Raw genomic sequence first — 18,098 nt, forward strand, 5'->3', positions numbered from 1 at the left:
TGGGTTTTCAATTTGTAGAAATGGTTTCTAAATACCACTCAGAAGGACTCGGAAGGACTGACAAAGAATAACTCAACATTCTAGTAGACCACATGATTTGGTTTATAGGTCACTTGCTGGCAAGAGTCCTATAGGGCATGTGGTTCACCCTAGTTTGTCTTGAAAATAATCCAAAGTAGCGTATAGCCAGCAAGTATATCTATCTCACACTCAAACATCACCTTAGCATTTGCATGATACCAAAGGTTAAATAATCGTAATCTTCATGGTTTATACTCATCCCAACTACTCTTCTTGCTATGTGTGTCTGTTAGACCTGGGGATTGAACTCGGGGACAGGGTACTGCCTCTGAGTCTGGTGCTTAAGGCTATACACTGAGTTACAGTTCCCCTTCTGGCTTTTTGCTAGTTAATTGAAAAAGAGTCTCTCAGACTTTCCTGGCCTGGGTAATTTTGAACTGTGACCTTATATAATACTGAGTAGCTAGCATTACAGACATGACATGAGGCACTGGCACTTTCCTTTTTTTTTGGGGGGGGGGGGGGGGTTGGTCATGTGGAGCTTGAACTCTGGGCCTGGGCACTGTCCCTGAGTACTTCAGCCCTACCCTGTGAGCCACAGTGCCACTTCCAGTTTTCTAGTGAATGACTCGAGATAAGTGCCTCAGTCTTTAATGCCTGGGCTGACTTTGAACTGCAATCCTCAGATCTCAGCCTCCTCAGTAGCTAGGATTACAGGCTTGAGCCATCGTGCCTGGCTCTGATTTCTTTTTAAAGAAATCATTTGCAAAAGATTTCTACTTCACAGGTAGAGTAACTGAATTTGACAAAGGTTATCTAAGTTGGTTTCTCATTTTTAAAAATTCTTGAGAAATCAGCCTTTTCTTTACTTGTAGTAATGTAGCTACTTATTTAAAACAACAGTTTATCTTTTTCTCCCAAGTAGACATATTTTGACTTTTCTGTGCTCATCCTCCCCTGTGAATAAATGTTTATTAACAAAGTAACAGGGAGAGAAAATAACAATTCCTGACTGTTCACTCTATGGCAGACACATACTGTCTAAGTGACTAACTCCTTTCACAAATGAAGACCCTAAGGCCAAGTTTCTACAATATAATGCTTGAACAGGATTCAGAATATAAGAACATGATAGCAACACACACACCCAATACAGAATCCCATAACTTCTTTCCATAATGTAAGATGGAAAGAACAGTGACCTGAAACACATATAGAGTTGTATATATTATGGAAAATGCTTTAATATTAGTTGTGAAATCCTGAGTGTGGATTCAGAGATTAATATCCCACAGCAAGGTGGAGGTGAAGGATGGAGAGCAAGAAGGTGAAGTAAGACAGCACACGTTAAGGGAATCACACATTCTGGTAACTCATTTCTACTCATGTAAAACGATCTACTTAATTTTGTGTTTAAAAAAACAACACAAAAACATCTCATGGGGATTTTTACTAGTTACACAAAATAAATAATTTTCAAAGCTGTTACTTTAAGCAAGCAGATAAATGGCTGTGGCTCATGCCTGTCATGCTAGCTACTCGGGAGGCTGAGATCTGAGGATCAGGCTCTTATCTCCAATTAACCACTAGAAAACCAGAAGCGGGGCTGTGGTTCAAGGGGTAGCCTTGAGCTGAAGAGCTCAGGGACAATATCCAGGCCCAGAGTTCAAGCCCCATGACCCACTAAGTAAATAAATAATCCAATAATCTGGACAGAAAAGATTTTTTTGGGGGGGAGGGGGGAGCTGGTTCTGGGGCCTAGACTCAGGAGCTGGGTGCTGTCCCTTAGGTTTTTCACTCAAGGCTGGCATGCTACCACTTAATAAGCCACAGCTTTACTTTTGGCTTTTTGGTGGTTACTTGGAATTGAGTGGACTTTCTTGCCCAGACTGGCTTTAAACCCTGATCCTCAGATCTCAGCCTCTTGACTAGAATTACAGGAGTGCTTCTGGCTTCATGGAAAAAAATGCTTAAGAGGAAGAAAGAGGATATAAGTTGCCTAGTAGATTATACTAAAATAACGTCCTGGTTTTGATACTGCATTGCAATTATGATAAGGTATTATCATTGGGGAAAATGGGGTAACATAAGACCTTTGTGTTTGTTATGGGTGTATGCGCACACACACAAGCACACACATGTGTACGCTTCCTTGTGAATCCAAAAGATACACACTTATACGGTAGTACATTCAAGAATATACATAGAAAAGAATTCATACAAAAACCCTCCAATTCAACCATCGGAGGGGAAAGACGAGTAGGCTCTTCTTGGGGGAGAGGAGGGTGGAACTAGAGACTGCAGGGTTGGTTTAACAAACCTGAAAGAGGATGACTGAGGCTGAAGCATAGGTGGGCACATATGAAATGGAATGATGAAATCTACAGTCTGTACTAGGAAGAGGGCGGCAGGCAAGAGGAGATTACCTGGAACACCTCGCATACATGAGTGGAGCGGAAAGGTCACAATACTGAACCCACTACTGTGCTGCCCTCTTCAATAGAGGCATTTCACTCAATCCCTTGAACTTGCAATCCTCCACATTAATTCTACCCTATGCCCTTCTATACACAGTATTACACAACTACTCATCACAGCGGGACTAGCCATCCATTCCACTGAATAGTATGTATCTCGTCTATACAATGAGACAGACATGCAGATATACTATCATTTATATAAAGGAACTGCTTAAAAATGTATATAAAGATACCAAATAAACACACAGACCCAAAGCTGAGATGTGTGTGTGTGTGTGTGTGTATCTGGGAAGGTGGGAAAATAGAGATGAAGAGTGAGTTCACTACATTTTGGAGATCACTGGAAAGGACAATCCAAAATGGAAATGACTTAAGGAGCTACTTACTAGCTTGTACAATCTAACCAAAGAGCAGACAGGAACAGGAACAAGACAAAGAGGGGGATGCGCCAATTCTACGTTGTCTACAACAGTTTCATTCAACAGAGGAAACGACACTGAAAGTGTCCTTGCAGTAGGTGCATTATAACTACCCATATCTACTTATTCAAAGGCATCTGGAAAGTGGTAAAGAAAAATTCTATAAGTTATAGTTTTTCTTGTTGGTCTGCTCTCAATCTGCCAAAGGCGTATCTTAGGCAGTAGACCACTTGTCTCTCAAGCTAGTAACTGGCCTCAAACTTTCGCTTCTCCTGCCTCAGCTTCCTGAGTGCTAGAATTATGGGCACACAATACCACACTCATCACTAGTTCCTCCTTATTAGATTAAGGTTAGGCAAGATTTGGTAGGAAGACAAGGTTACGGCTACTATCCGACTCAAAATGAAGGGTGTCTCAAAGAAGTAGGAAAAGAGGAGTAACTTTCTCCCTAATACTGATGCAAAGACCCAGAAGGTTAAGATTTCACTATACTGTGAATAGAGACGAAACAAAACACCCATTAGGTTTTGCAGTTGTGTTTCATCCTTAAAAATTAAATAATCCTACTTATGATCTCATAATTTTACTTGATTTCTTTTTGTAGGCACTCAAGAGTCAAATGTTAAAATTTTAATTCAGTTCCAAAACTTGTTAATAAAGTCTAATATGAAATTTTAAAATACTAAATATTAAACATAGAACGTCTATAGATTGAAATTAATAAAGCTCTTGTTGATTCTCTATAGATTCTCAAAGTTACACTATTTAGGGTAAAGTACTTCTTATTCCCTTCTTTTTCCCCTTTGGTGGTAATGGAGTTTGAATTCAAGATTTCCTGCTTACTAGGCAGATGCTCTAACCACAGACTCAGTCCTAGAAAATATTCTTAATAAACTGTAGGAAAATCTGCCAAAGGTCACTGAAATATAACCAAAACTAATTTAACCCATCTCTTGGTTATTCTATTGAATCATTAATTCAAAAGGGGAACTGTAACATAGAAAAAAGAAAATTGTGAAATAGCACCCTACAAAATCTAAAGGGTTGGCTGGGAGTTTGGCCGAGTGGTAGAGTGCTTGCCTAGCATGCACAAAGACCAAGGTTTGATTCCTTGGTACCACATACATAGAAATAAAATAACTTTTATGAAAAAAAGAATTTCTCTCAAGTCCCATGACCACCACCACCATCAACAACAACAAAAAACCCAAGCCAAAAAACTTGACCTAAATTGACACCATATACCTGACTGACTCTCTCTATATAAGTAAGGCTCATCTGATATGGTTTGCTTCACATTCTCTCTTTAGGCCTCTTCCTTTCTTGTCAAAAGAGGAAAGCATATCTAATTCTTCCATTAAGAATTTTTTTGTCATCTTCATCAAATGTTTTTGAGTTACCTTTTAAAGGCAAGAACTACTCATTTCAAAGATCTACTTATTGCAGTATTCTGCATGTAACTGATTAAACCACTCAAAAAGAGGAATGCGATATTTATTATTTAAGTATAATTCCTAATTACACTTAACAAGCTCAATATGAGCTGATATTATGTTGGGCTTATTATGCCTTGGGCAAAGATCTTTTTAAAAAAATTACCTACCTACTTGAAAGTATCAGAAACTACTAGAAGGGGTTATCACTGGAAGAAAGTTGCAATGGGCAGATCTCAAAAGCTTTCTCCCTGATAAAGATAGGTTTAGTTAATTCTTCTGCTATGATAAAAGCAGCTGAAACAGACAATTATGCCAAGAAAACTTTAGAAGTTCCACATACTGGTCTAGGTGATAAAGTACTGTCTATCGTTACAAACATCATAGAAAGCCACTTTGACAAAAGATTTGTCACACCGAAATCATGGCTTCAGAGACATCTAAAGGAAGAAATGAAAGAAAGCAAAAGACATCCAGAAGGTCAGAGAAGACCAAAGGCTTATACGTTTGGTCAGATTAGATAATGTGTGAAGATCATTTATGCTGACATGCCTTTAAGTATTCCTCCTTCTGAATGAGTGGATATTCTCAAGAATTCTTCAGCTTGAAGAAATTCATTCATTACCAGAGCACAAGTAAAGGCAATACATGAAATCCTTGGGCCACCACTAGCGTTAACAATACAAAAAGTGTGGAAGACATCCTGTGACCTCTACAATAAGCAATGTCTCCTTATCCTTTTTTTTTTTTTTTTTGGTGGTAGGGCTTGAACTCTGGGCCTGGGTGCTGTCCCTGAGCTCTTCAGCTCAAGTTTAGAGCTGTACTACTTGAACCACTGTGCCACTTTCGGTAGTTAATTGGAAATAAGAGTCCCACTTCCTGCCCAGGATGGGCTGGCTTTGAACTGTGATCTTCAGATCTCAGCGTCCTGAGTAGCTAGGGTTATAGGTGTGAGCCTGGAAAACCACCACCTTATTCACTTTCAGTTTAATCACTAGTCTACCTACTACTCAGTGTTCTGCAACTACTGTGTCATCTCTTCTCAGAAAACAAATGGCTACTTACTTTCCTAAGTAACTGGTACGTTGTTACTTGAATAATAAAGATACAAAGAGGGAAATAAACACAAGATGTCAAGTGATCTAGAAAACACAAATCTGCTGGGTGCTGTGGCTCATGCCTGTAATCCTAACTACTCAGGAGGTAGAGATCTGAGGATTGCAGCTCAAAGCCAGCACAGGCACTAAAGACCTTGAGACTCTTATCTCCAATTAATCACTAGAAAACCAGAAGTAGCCAGTGACTCAAGGGTAGGGGAGTAGCCTTGAGCAGAAGAGCTCAGGGACAGTGCCCAGGACCAGAGTTCAAGCCCCACTACCGACCAAAAAGAGTGAAAAGGAAAAAAAAAAAACCCACCAATCTGTAAACTAAGGGGGAAAGATGGAATGAACCATGTCACACAGGTGACAAAACAGCAGACATCAGTCAAAAATCCAAAACCTGCATTTGGGACCAGGTTGGGATGGTCTCCTGGTTTTCAGTACTGCTGAGGGGTTACTGGATCACGAAGGCATTGATTTCATCAAGAGGTTAGGGTTTGGAAACGGAGGAGTTCACATCTGAATGGAAGGTCAGGAGGAACCCAGCTCAATCAGGCTACCGAGGCAGGCCTCTCCTCTGTGTGTACAGCCTTGTCCTCCCACTCTGCTTCTACCACAAGCCAGAACCCCAGATCCAAGTGACCATGAACGGAAACCTCAGCGAGCCAAAATAAGCTCTTCCTTTCTTAAATTCTTTTCTCAGGTATTTTGTCGATTACAAAAAGTGCCTATCACAGGAAACTAAGACCCTGTATCTCAAAAGCCTTAGCCTGCTTTTCTAGAGGATTCTGGGGGGAGTTTAGAGCAGCAGCATGCTATCAAGTGGGACTGCAGAACAGGATGCTGGTTAAGAGTGGCAAGGCAGGTGAATAGTAAAAACTGCTCCTGAGGAACAGTTTCTTTGAACTTTGTTAGAAATTCCACTTGTGTGTCATACTCTGGCAAAGAACTCATGTACATTTTGTCCATGCCAAGACACTGTGTGAACTGAGTTTAAAGGTGACAGGCCACTTTACAGGCCAGAGGAAAATTCAAGGGATTATAGCACAGGTATTGCTGGCTGCTTTTTGCTAGTTTTACTGGAATAATCTGGAGTGAAAATTAGGGCATTTTAAACCTATAATGTGGCCAGAAGAGGAATGTGGTTAATGAAGGTAAGGCTGTTGAAGATGTAAGAAGCCATGTGCTGTGCCCACAACACACAGGCAGCTTTGAGGAAGCCCAACCACTGCAGGCTGGAGGACATGGGGTAAGCTCCATCTGAAGGAGCTGCCTGGGGAAGAGCCCTGAGGCACGGGCTTGCAAAGGGACCACTTAAGCCTGCTACATCTTAGGTACATAGGGACTTGGTGACAGCCAAAGCTGTGTTGTCCACGATGCCAGTTTTGCAAAAACACAGAATATAACAATTGTGGGACTGGTGAAACTTCTACCAAGATTTCAAAGGAAGACCAGGCAATATATGGTAAGACATTCTGGAATGTCTGCTGGCAGTCAGACAGGGAATATGACAAAAGCACGAGACATCTGCTAAGCCAAGTTACTGGCACCAGGCAAAAGCCTGCCTGAAAGAGAGGACATATTCACTGATGCTGAGAAGGTGTGCAAAGTGGGGGCTGCCACCATGGTTTGAGTGCAAATATGCCACCATGCAGCAGATGCCAGGCATGGAGCTAAAGGATTTTAAGGTTTGTTCTTGCTTTGGTCCAGTTCTTCTTGTTTATGTCCCACGCTTTCCTTTCAGGATAGAATCTTTACCTATGCCACTGTTATGTTAGAAGTTTGTAAGCTGTTTTTATTTTTACAGAGGCTCTTAAATAAGTTTGCTTTGGGTTTCAGCAGACTTTCACCTTGTCTCAGAATAATGTGATTGATTACTAAGACTATGGTGATCCCTGGAGATGGATTAGCATACTTGCCATCATGTGATGGACATGAGCTCTCAGGAGCTAGCGCTGAGTGTTTGGGGCTCCTAAAAAGGACCATGTGATGAAGACTGAAGATGGACTGAAAGGTGATTAGAGCACAAAGACAACAAACTCTTAGACGGTGAACCCATGAACAAATTCACAAGCAAATGGGCTTACAAGGTAAGGCCTAATTGGAGAAAGTAGGCTACTAGGTGTCATGCCTTTGAGGGGTCTCAAGACTCTTCTGGTCCCTTCCCCTCCTGGGCTTTCATCCTATACAAGGGGCCAAAGGTGAGATTTCATCCAGCATGCTCTTGTCATGATATGCTGCCTCACTATAGCCTAGAAATACAGACCCAAATGTCCATGAACGAAAGCCTGACACGGCAAACTGAAATAAATCTTCCTCTCAAGCTGTTTTCTCAGACTTCTGTCACAGTGACACCATGACACATCAGCATTTGCTTTTAATTTTTTTTAATTATTGAAAAGCTACCATAACCACAGCTACTAATACATACACATATTTATGTATGTATTCTAGAAGTAAATATGTAAACAGACAATTCCCTATGAAGTTGTACATTTTTAACCAAAGCACAAAGAAAAAAAAGTATACATCTGATCTGCAAACATTATCAAATTTAACTGGAGTAAACAAAATCTTAAGGATTTTTGGGCGGTTGTTCATTTTTAACCTCATCTGTATCTATTAGAGCCCCATGCATGTAGAAAAACACTCTACCTTTGAGCCACATGCTCTTTTTTATTTTATTTTTTTAAAGACAAGGTCTAGCTTGTCTGGCCTTGAGCACACTGAGGGAGTCCAGAATGGCTTTGAACCTCCAGTTCTCCTGCCACCATCTCCCCAATGTTGTGCATCGGTGCACCATGACACCCATTATAAGCCATACTTAAAACAAAGCAACTTCATGGACCGGGAGCCTGGCCTAGTGGTAGAGTGCTTGCCTAGCATGCACAAAGACCCACATACATAGAAAAAGCTGGAAGTGGTGCTGTGGCTCAAGTGGCAGAGCTCTAACTTTGAGAAAGCCCAAGGACAGCACTTTTTAGGCCATGAGCTCAAGCCCCAGGACTGGCCAAAAAAAACCCAAAGCAACTACACTATAAAGATGCAAACACAGGAAAGAATTTTAAAAGTTTGGCGCTCAACTGAAGAATAAAAGCAAAAATTCAAGAGGACATGAAAGTACTACTCAGATAAATTCATGTACTAAAAAGAACAAAAATTTTGCCTGATGCTTCAGAAATTAACAATTTCTCAATGACTCACGAAAAGGGCAAATGGAAAATTCTCACAAAACAATCAATAGGGAGTTTTTCTAGAAGTATTTCCTATTACCCCAAGAAACATTTGCAGCTCAAAGGAGCTTTTAAAATGCCTTCTAGTATTCGCTATTTCAGATTTTAAATTTCAGATTAAAAAAAGTTCGATCCTTAATGCTTATTTTAAATATAATACCATCTATCTTAACGGTATTAATTTTCTTATACCAAAGCTTCTTAAAAATATATATATGCTTATATTCATAAGCAGTATAAACTTACACAGAACCTATTTTCTAATGTAACATACTTATATAATAAGCAACTCAAAACATTGGTATTTTTTGGCAAATGCTTTAAAAGAAGGTTTTTACAGATTCACATCTTTACAGTCTAAAAATAATCTGTATTATCCTTCAAGGTTTATCAAGGCTAGCTGGCATACCAGCAGCCATAAAGGTAAACTCTGGACTCACAGATATGCCACTCAATGGCTGTGACTCGAGCAAGTTAAACATCTGCTCAGTCTTAAATTTTTCCTCGCTATAGAATTATAACTTAAACAAACTAAATGTGTAAAACTACTTATTAGCACACTGACACAGAGTACTTTGTGGAGAAACTCAACTGATTCTGGTACACAAATAGACAGTAGTAGGTTCTGATTCGTTCCATTTCCTAAGCTAGCACAGGTCAATGGGAGCAATGGTCCTCATAAATGTTTGTAAGTCAGACACACTTGGGTGTCTAGCAGGACTTTTAGATACAAAACATTTTCTAGCAACACTGTTTTTGAAATGTGGCAAATATTCTGAACCTTCTGCATGAACAGACAAAACAATTCTTCCTCAAGTTCCACAAGGCTCATGACCCAAAGCAGCCTTTACTTCTAAGGACAGACTAAGAAAAACTAAATTATTTTTGTGAATATCAAAGTTGTATAATAGTTTTGTTGGTAGCAAAATGAAGAAAACAGGAAAGTATACAGGATAAGGAACAACTAATTAGCTGCATTCTTCCCAGATTTCAACAGGCCACAATTACTAATGAACACAAAGTTATGAAATGCTATCCCCCCCAAAAAAAATTAGAATCGTATTCAAAGGACAGAGTTAAGTGTGAGTATGGCTAGGGAGAAAGTGACAAATCTCTAGTTAAAGGTAAAACTAGAGATACACATGGCCTGATTAGTTGACCCATAACTTCTGGGTTTTTTGTAAAAGAATGTCAAGGACGTTTTGGTAGCAAAATAAGTATATCACAGCTTATGAATATTAATTCTACAGCTATATGTACAGCTATAAGTATCAAGATAACTTAGCCCTGACTTTTCCCCATTTGCAAATGAAATTATTTTATCCTGAGCGTAACTATTGTAAGTCAGCTCCTTCAATATGTATTTTGTAAGAACAAAGCAAAAATAACAAAATGCAAAAAAAAATTATTTTTTCTCTAAGCAGAGTACAATTCTCGGAAGAATTTCCAGGACATGAAAAAATGACTTCTACTATGTGTTTTCATGTGACACAGGCATCTTAGGTGTTATCAATATGAAATTGAGAAGTTTTGGCTTTATTTTAGAATCACTTAGATGTCTTTTTTATCAAGAAAAGCAAAATCCCCAAAAGCAATAAATTAAATTATTGTTTATAGATGAAACAGATTTTCTTAGAAGACTTCTCAAGTATCTCCTAAAAGTGGGCTCTTCACTATGTTGTAAGCATCTACAGCAGATGTGACAGCAATATTTAAATATTCCATTATAATTGAAAATTTCACTTTCATTTAAACTGATGTATTTACTAAACACCACTGCAGAGACAGGGCCTTGAGCCTTGTGGGCCTGAAAAGATCACATAATCCAAGTATTTAAAATTCCAAGTTTTAACGTACATTTTGTACTTTTACACAACGTGCTCATTTTGTTCATAAAAAGTCATCTCAATACAATAACATCAGGTATAATACATAAAATCTAATCCGTTAAGTCTTACCAATTTATGACCTGATGAGACACTCTTGTGGACAACATTCAGTCCTTAGAAGCTAGAATAACCCTCCAACCATTTGAGGGCATCACAACTTTTAAACTTTCGGCTTTCGATCATTATTATGTCACATTCCTCCTCCGATGCTGAATTCTAAAAAAAATTCTAGCAAAGAGTTTAAGTAAATAAGTGTTTTAATCAAATAGTCTTTAAAAATCTTTTATAGCAAAATTTTATGTTTCACCATGATTACACAACTGATATTTTATACTTTATTTAATGTAAAATAATGGCATATTTGATCTGGATACCTCAAACTTGAAATTTCGACATAGACTTTCAAGCCATCAGGAATACTTATCCGTGAAGAGTCAAGTAGAAATGGAACCAATTACAGGTGTAAGATTATGATCCATTAATGATTACTCAACACCATATAACCTGGCATAGACAGTTTTATACTTCTATAAAATGGCATTTCAGATCTACTGTTTGGTCCACATCCACATATGAGTTTCTAGACTCTAGCACAGATGGCTGATCTATGAGAATCATTCAAATGCTTAAGACAGCATTCAGCTTTTATTCCTACATTTATCAGTTGGTCTCTACTACCTGATCATTAATGCTGATGGGAAAAAATTTTATGTGTTATGTAACAGACGTATACATCCTATTCAGCAGTGGCTCTATGGCTCATGACTATGGGAACTGAAGAAAACTGGCAGGAGGAAAGTTCAGTAGTGGCAAAAATAACAAGAATATTATCTTAAATAGTTAAAGTTTTCAATTGTGCATCTATTTTAATTCCTGAAGAATTCCATCATGTCTCTGTCTGAGAAGAATGTACATCAGTTGCCAGAAAGCCACAGAAAAGGCAACCCATGTGTGGGTTTAGTTTTACCTAAATAAAATGATATAATGGGTCACACAGAAGGGGAAAGAAAGAAGCCATCACTGAGAAAGATTAAGGATGTACAAAGCTATAGAAAATTCATAGACAGCACTGTAAATGTATGAGCTGGATATATACATTACACATCTTTAACTTTTAGTGGATCTTTCTATGGTGATTTATATATCTTTCCAAATGTAATCTCACAACACATTTGACTCCAAGAAAAATCACTTTTTTTCCCCCCCAAAAGCATGGTCTTATAATAAAATCACCCGGTGAAGGCAAAAATCCATGTGGCAAAAAAATGTTCAAATGTTGAGCTTTTATCTTTAACAAATTACCAAAAGTTCCTAGAAAGATTTTATACAACTATGACCTATCAACCAATATAGTACACCTATCTATTTTCTATTGTTTAGTTTTGATGCTTTACTCCTTTGTGAGACAAATCTTTTAAGAAGATACAGTATGTGCTTGTGTAGTTGAGGATATATTCACACTGAGTAAAGAAAATTCCTCCTGAAATATTCAACAGGAACACTGTTAATCTCTTTGTCTGTAAGGACTCAATTGACTAGTAACTGAAAGGGCAAATTGCTTGGTTCTCTGTTAAAGGGCTTGCCAACAAATCACACTGTTACCGTAGATGCCTGGAAAGCCTTCAGGAGACAGATTTTAAGTCAGCCAGATAAAGCACCTTCTATGATGTGACACAAAACCTTTCAAGATGTGTGCATTATGCAAGTGTATGATGAATCTGCCAATTCTTATTAAAAGTCTAAAATGCAACAAACTAATGTGATGATGATTTACAATTCCAAGTAATTATTTGAGAAGTGGCATGCTATTCTAATAAGTCTGTACTCTGCCTTTTTAAAAGGTACTGGGGATTGAACACAGCAGGGTCTCACACCTGTGAGGTAGGCATTCTACCACTAAGCTATATCCCTCCCCTGGGGCTTGTTACTTCTTTAGACACAAAATTTCACTTTCAAGTATAAGCCTTTCTTCCTTCATTTCCTTTTTTAAAAATAGGCCTGAGACTAGTACTTAAACTTGGTACCTGATGTTTTTGCTCATTGGCTAGTTCTCTACCAACTGAGCCATGCCACTAATCCCATTATCTTCTAAAAAACAGTAAAACCCTAAGCACTCTGTAACACTATCCACTAATATTTAGCCATATTTTTACCATGGTATTAAAAAATGTTCATTACACTATTCTAAGAAATTGTGTGATAAAAGAAATTCTTGTTTCTTGAAAGGGTCAAAACACATTTTTTTGTTTGCTTTGTCGGTTGTGGGGCTTGAACTCTGGGCCTGGGCAATGTCCCTGAGCTCCTAAGCTCAAGGCTAGCTAGCACTGTACCATTGGAGCCACAGTGCCACTTCCGATGGAGGTAAGAGTCTGTTGGACATCCGTGTCCAGGCTGGCCTCAGATCTCCACCTCCTGAGTAGCTAGGATTACTGGCACCACACATTTTTTTAAATAAATGAACAAGTGGGAACAACCTAATATGCCCTCAATAATTATACACTGTTGCTCTACATGTATCAAAAAATGATCTTAGAGAGGAGATTAAAAAATCAGTCTGAATGTACCAGTGGAATAATACTGGAAAGACTGTATATTCAAAGAAGAATTATATTCCAAGACTGACTTAAAATCACCAATTTTTCTAGAAGTTTTTTCTTTTTCTTTTCATTTGCAGTTAAGGGTCGAACCTTGGACCCTGCCCTCTATACATACACCTATGTATGTATACAGTATTTAACATATTGTACTTTAAACACCTTACTATAGATAGGTATCTTGGGATATTTGTATCCATTTTGAGGATATTTAGCAAATGATATATACTCTAAATTATTAAAACTTACTTAAACTTATTTCCGAAGTAGTCAACTAAAAGCTAATCACAAAAGGCGATTCTTGGCAAGTATTCACATGGTCTGTGTCAATCAGAAATCTAACAGATTCCCTAATTTGAATATGCATGCATGCATGTTTATGTGGTACCAAAGAATCAAACCCAGGGCCTCGTGCATGTCAGACAAGCACTATACCAATAAGCTACATTTTTTGTCCCAAAGCTTGCCAAATTATAAGTTAAAAAGTTAAATATACCAAAGTGTATACAAATTGAATTATTAAACTGAATACTAAAAAGATGTTGGGCCCTGATTCAACTAGTTTAGTCATTTTTTCCTGTAGTGTGAACAAGTTCAGTACTTTTTTTTTCTTTACAAACATTTGCTAGCACGAGCTAAGACTATTTAGCAAAAATAAATTTGATAACTTATTTTCCACATGTAAGTTTTTCTTATTCAAAGCCTTGGTTTACTGAAAATCTATTTGAGACAGCCAATTACTGCCACCTTCTCAAGTGATCTCTAATCCTGAAAATAATTACCATGACCTCTGAGAATAAGATATGATGATACAGATTAAATTGCTTTAATAAACATGGTAACCCAATCAGTAGAAGCATGAGATGACAAACTCAACACCTGATTTTGTCTCTAAATGTTTTCTTATTTAATAAAGTTTGGTTTCTATTCATTTTGTATCAACTCTCTGACTACTTAGAAAATGGTGTTTTATTAATCAGTTTATTTATACCAGGAAGTAAGCTCCATCAAACTGTCTTATCTTAAGGTTAAGCTACTAGGTAAGGTGACAGAGCAAGACCTAAGGCTGTCTTTACCTTGGAGCAGGTGGAGTTAGTTATACACTGCCATGCTCTGCCCCTTTGCAAATCTTACTTTTCTTATTTCAGGTGCCAGATTTAGGCCTTCAGTACCTCCAAGTATTCCTGGTCGCTATATAACCCAGCTTCTTTTTTTTGTTGTCTTAAATTATACACTGATCAAATCTAACTATCCTACCATCTATGTGTTGTACTTTCAAAATGGTCCATACTATTTCTTCTAACTAGATGTTTCTTTTCCCTCAGTTCTTCAGCTATGCAAAACCAAATCTTACCCAGTTTTTAACTTAAAGTAACACCTGAATTTTGCTGACAATTAACATTCTCAATCATGTGATAATATAGTCACCAATTTTTTGTGGGTCATGGGGCTTGAACTTGGCATGGGTGCTTGTCCTTGAGCTCTTCAGCTCAAGGCTACCACCCTACCCTTGAGCCAAACCCCACTTCCCATTTTCTAGGGGTTAGCTGGAGATAAGAGTCTCAGGTCCTTTCATGCCTGAGCTAGCTTTGAACCTTGATCCTCAGATCTCAGCCTCCTGCGTAGTTAGAATTACAGGCGTGAGCCACTGTAAGACTCTTATCGCCAATTAACCACTAGAAAACAGGAAATGGGGCTGTTGCTCAAGGAGTAGGGTGGTAGCCTTGAGTTAAAGAGCTTGGGGACAATGCTCAGGCCCCACCACCAAGAAAGAAAGAAAGAAAGAAAGGAAAGAAAGGAAAGAAAGAAGGAAGGAAGGAAGGAAGGAAGGAAGGAAGGAAGGAAGGAAGGAAGGAAGGAAGGAAGGGGAAGGGGAAGGGGAAGGGAAGGGAAGGGAAGGGAAGGGAAGGGAAGGGAGGAAGGAAAGGAAAGGAAAGGAAAGGAAAGGGAAGGAAAGGAAGGATGGAAGGAAAGGAAGGACGGAAGGAAGGAAGGAAGGAAAGAGGTATTGCATTAGACTAATCTCCTTTCTTTCAGTACTTACAGGAGCTGACAATCTTTCTTCTTTGTGCCAGTACCCTACTTGGAATTCAGTGGTTGTTTGGTTTGCTTGCTTGCTCTTGGCTGTCACTCTATCACAGGAGGCATATATAACTCCAGTCTGGCATTACACTGCTTAACTGGAGATAAGTCTCATGAGCTTTTCTTTCTGGGCTGGCTTTGAATCTTGATCATCTAATCTCAGTCCTCCAGAGTTGCTAGGACTACAGTCATGGGCCATCAGTATCCTTCAATTTTGGCTGAATCAAATAATACATAACTTTTGTAACACTCTTGTTTAAATTTATTCTGAACTATTACACAAAAATAAGAATTTTAAGGCACCGGGAGCATAGTCTAGTGGTAGAGCACTTGTCTTTTATGCATGAAGACCTGGGTTCAATTACTCGGTACCACATACATATAAAAAACTGGAAGTGGCACCGTAGTTAAATTGGTAGAGCTCTACCCTTGAGAAAGTCCAAGGACAATGCTCAGGCCCTGTGCTCAAGCCCAGGACTGGCCAAAAAAAAAAAAAAAAAAAAAAAAAAGAATTTTAAGGCTTTTAGTCTTCTCTCTCAGGACCACTTAAAGTGACAATAGGCAAACCCCATTATATCAAGTCTCTATAGTTTGGGAATGTATTTCAAAAACTACAGTCACCCCTTAATGTCCACGGGAAACTGGTTCCAGGGCTTCCTGGGGTACAAAAATGCACATATGTTCAAACTATTTGTTAAATAGATAGCATTTATAAATAACCCACGTGTACCCTTTTATATACTCCAAAATAATCTCTATATTACCAATAGTTAAAGCAATATAGAGATACTTGTTATACTGTATTGTTTAAGTAAGAATGACTAAAAATAAAGGATCTCTACCTATTCAGTGCAGAGACAACTTCCCTTTAGTTTCTCTTTTGCCCTTTCCCTTGGTATGGAAAGAACACAACAAGGCTCTGCACTTGCTAAGCAAGCATGATGCCACTGGAACTCTATCTCTAATGTCAGGTGCAATTTTAAGGGAAAAAGTTTCCTGGATACTGGTGGCTCACTCAGAAGGCTGAGACCTGAGGATGAAGGTCTGAAGCCAGCCTAGGCAGACAAATCCAAGAAACTCATCTGTGAACTAGAGGTATTGTTCAAGTGCAACAGGTGTCAGTTGTGGGGGGGGGGGGGGGAAGCATTTTTCCACCGAGACTGTCAGAATCCAAGGATGTGGAACCTGCAGACTGGAGGGTTGCCTATAATCTATAACATAAACATCAGAATACATCTCCAGGTAGCTTTATAGGACACTGCAGGATCTCTTAAGAGTTTTTATGTGGTCTGTCACAAAACCCCAACAATCTATATTCACACTCACTACACTTGGCTAGGTCAGACAAATCGGAACAAACGCATCTCTAACTAGCAAAAGCTCACAGTGGACACATAGCTCACATGGTAGAGTGCCAGCCATGAGGAAAAGGCTCATACGTTAGGACCCAGTACCTCTCCCACAAATGGAATTCAGATCGACTACCTTGCAGAACCATACAGATACTGAATGAGAGAGGCACGCTAAGACCACTCACATAACATACGTAGAAAATCAGGACAGGGAAACCAGAGTGGAAGAGGTCATGAAGAGGTTCACAGTACCCCCACACTGCTTACTCAGGTGTTTTCAGTTTAAGATGTACATTTATGAAGGGTGTGTTTCTGATACTAGCTACATTTCATTTTGTTTCAACACTCAAAAGGGGGATTAACTATATTATGGAAAACATGCCTTGTGATTCAAGTTAACAAGTATTGGTTAATGATGGACCTACATTTCCTCAGAGAATGACCAAAGCAAATTAATTCATATTATTCATGGTATTTAATAGCTCTTTTTTTCACTTCTTGCTTTAAACAATGAAATCTTTTGAGAGGGGGGAAAAAAGGGAGAGTGACAAGAGATTGACTGGAATACACAGTATATATGCATGCAACTAATGCACACTAATAATATTCACTCACTACACTTGGAGTTAACCACGAACTGCAGTGAAGAAAGCTGAGGTCAGCTGGACACCAGTGGCTCATGCCTGTGATCCTAGCCACTCAAGAGGCTGAGATCTCAGGATCACAGTTCAAGGTCACTCTGGGAAGGAAAAGCCCACTAGACTCTTATCTCCAATTAACCACCAGAAAACCAGAAGTGGCACTATGGCTCAAGTGGCAGAGTGGTATCTTTGAGCTGAAGAGCTCACGTATAACACCCAGGCCCAGAGTTCAAGTCCTACAACCACCATCAACAAAAGAGCAACACGAAGTTCAACCTCTTTGTAATGAATGTAAAGTAACACACTACTCAGCTAATCTACATATTAATTCCATAAATTATTTTCCAACCAAAGTTGTATATTGCTTAAATCTAGATACTGCTCTTTTTTGTGTGCCAGTCCTGGACTTGAACTCAGGGCCTGGGCACTGTCCTTGGGCTTTCTCAAGGCTAGTGCTCTACCACTTGAGCCATAGCCCCACTTCTGGCTTTTCTATGCATGTGGTACTGAGGAATCGAACCTTGGTCTTCGTGCATGATAGGCAAGTGCTCTACCACCACTGGACCACACTCCTGGCCCACTGCTACTCTTCTTAAATGCAAATATAATAGGCTAGATGAAAAGTTAGCTATTAAGTCAGTTTCCATCCACTAAGAACCTAGGTACCAAGAAGGCCAACTTACAGCACAGAATGGCTGATCTAGAGTATTAAATCTAGAGTATTAAATTCTGATTATATTTTGGCATGAACACATTAAGGTAAGTACTCAGGAACGTCTTTGGCTCTATACCAGAGGCTCAAGAACTATTTTTAATTTGTCTCACTTTTGATATCTTGTAGCTCATGAATGAAA

At 38.8% G+C, this 18,098-nt stretch overlaps 1 protein-coding gene across 1 annotated transcript in view; it reads right to left on the bottom strand.

The window, feature by feature from the left end:
- Tsc22d2 (TSC22 domain family member 2) overlaps positions 1-18,098 on the bottom strand; it is a 33,103-nt gene that overhangs the window by 1,878 nt on the left and 13,127 nt on the right. The gene's annotated exons all lie outside the window — the stretch shown is intronic.

Source organism: Megascapheus bottae, chromosome 32 (assembly GCF_031878675.1).
Source record: "Megascapheus bottae isolate mThoBot1 chromosome 32, mThoBot2.hap1, whole genome shotgun sequence".
Lineage (NCBI taxonomy): Eukaryota > Metazoa > Chordata > Mammalia > Rodentia > Geomyidae > Megascapheus > Megascapheus bottae.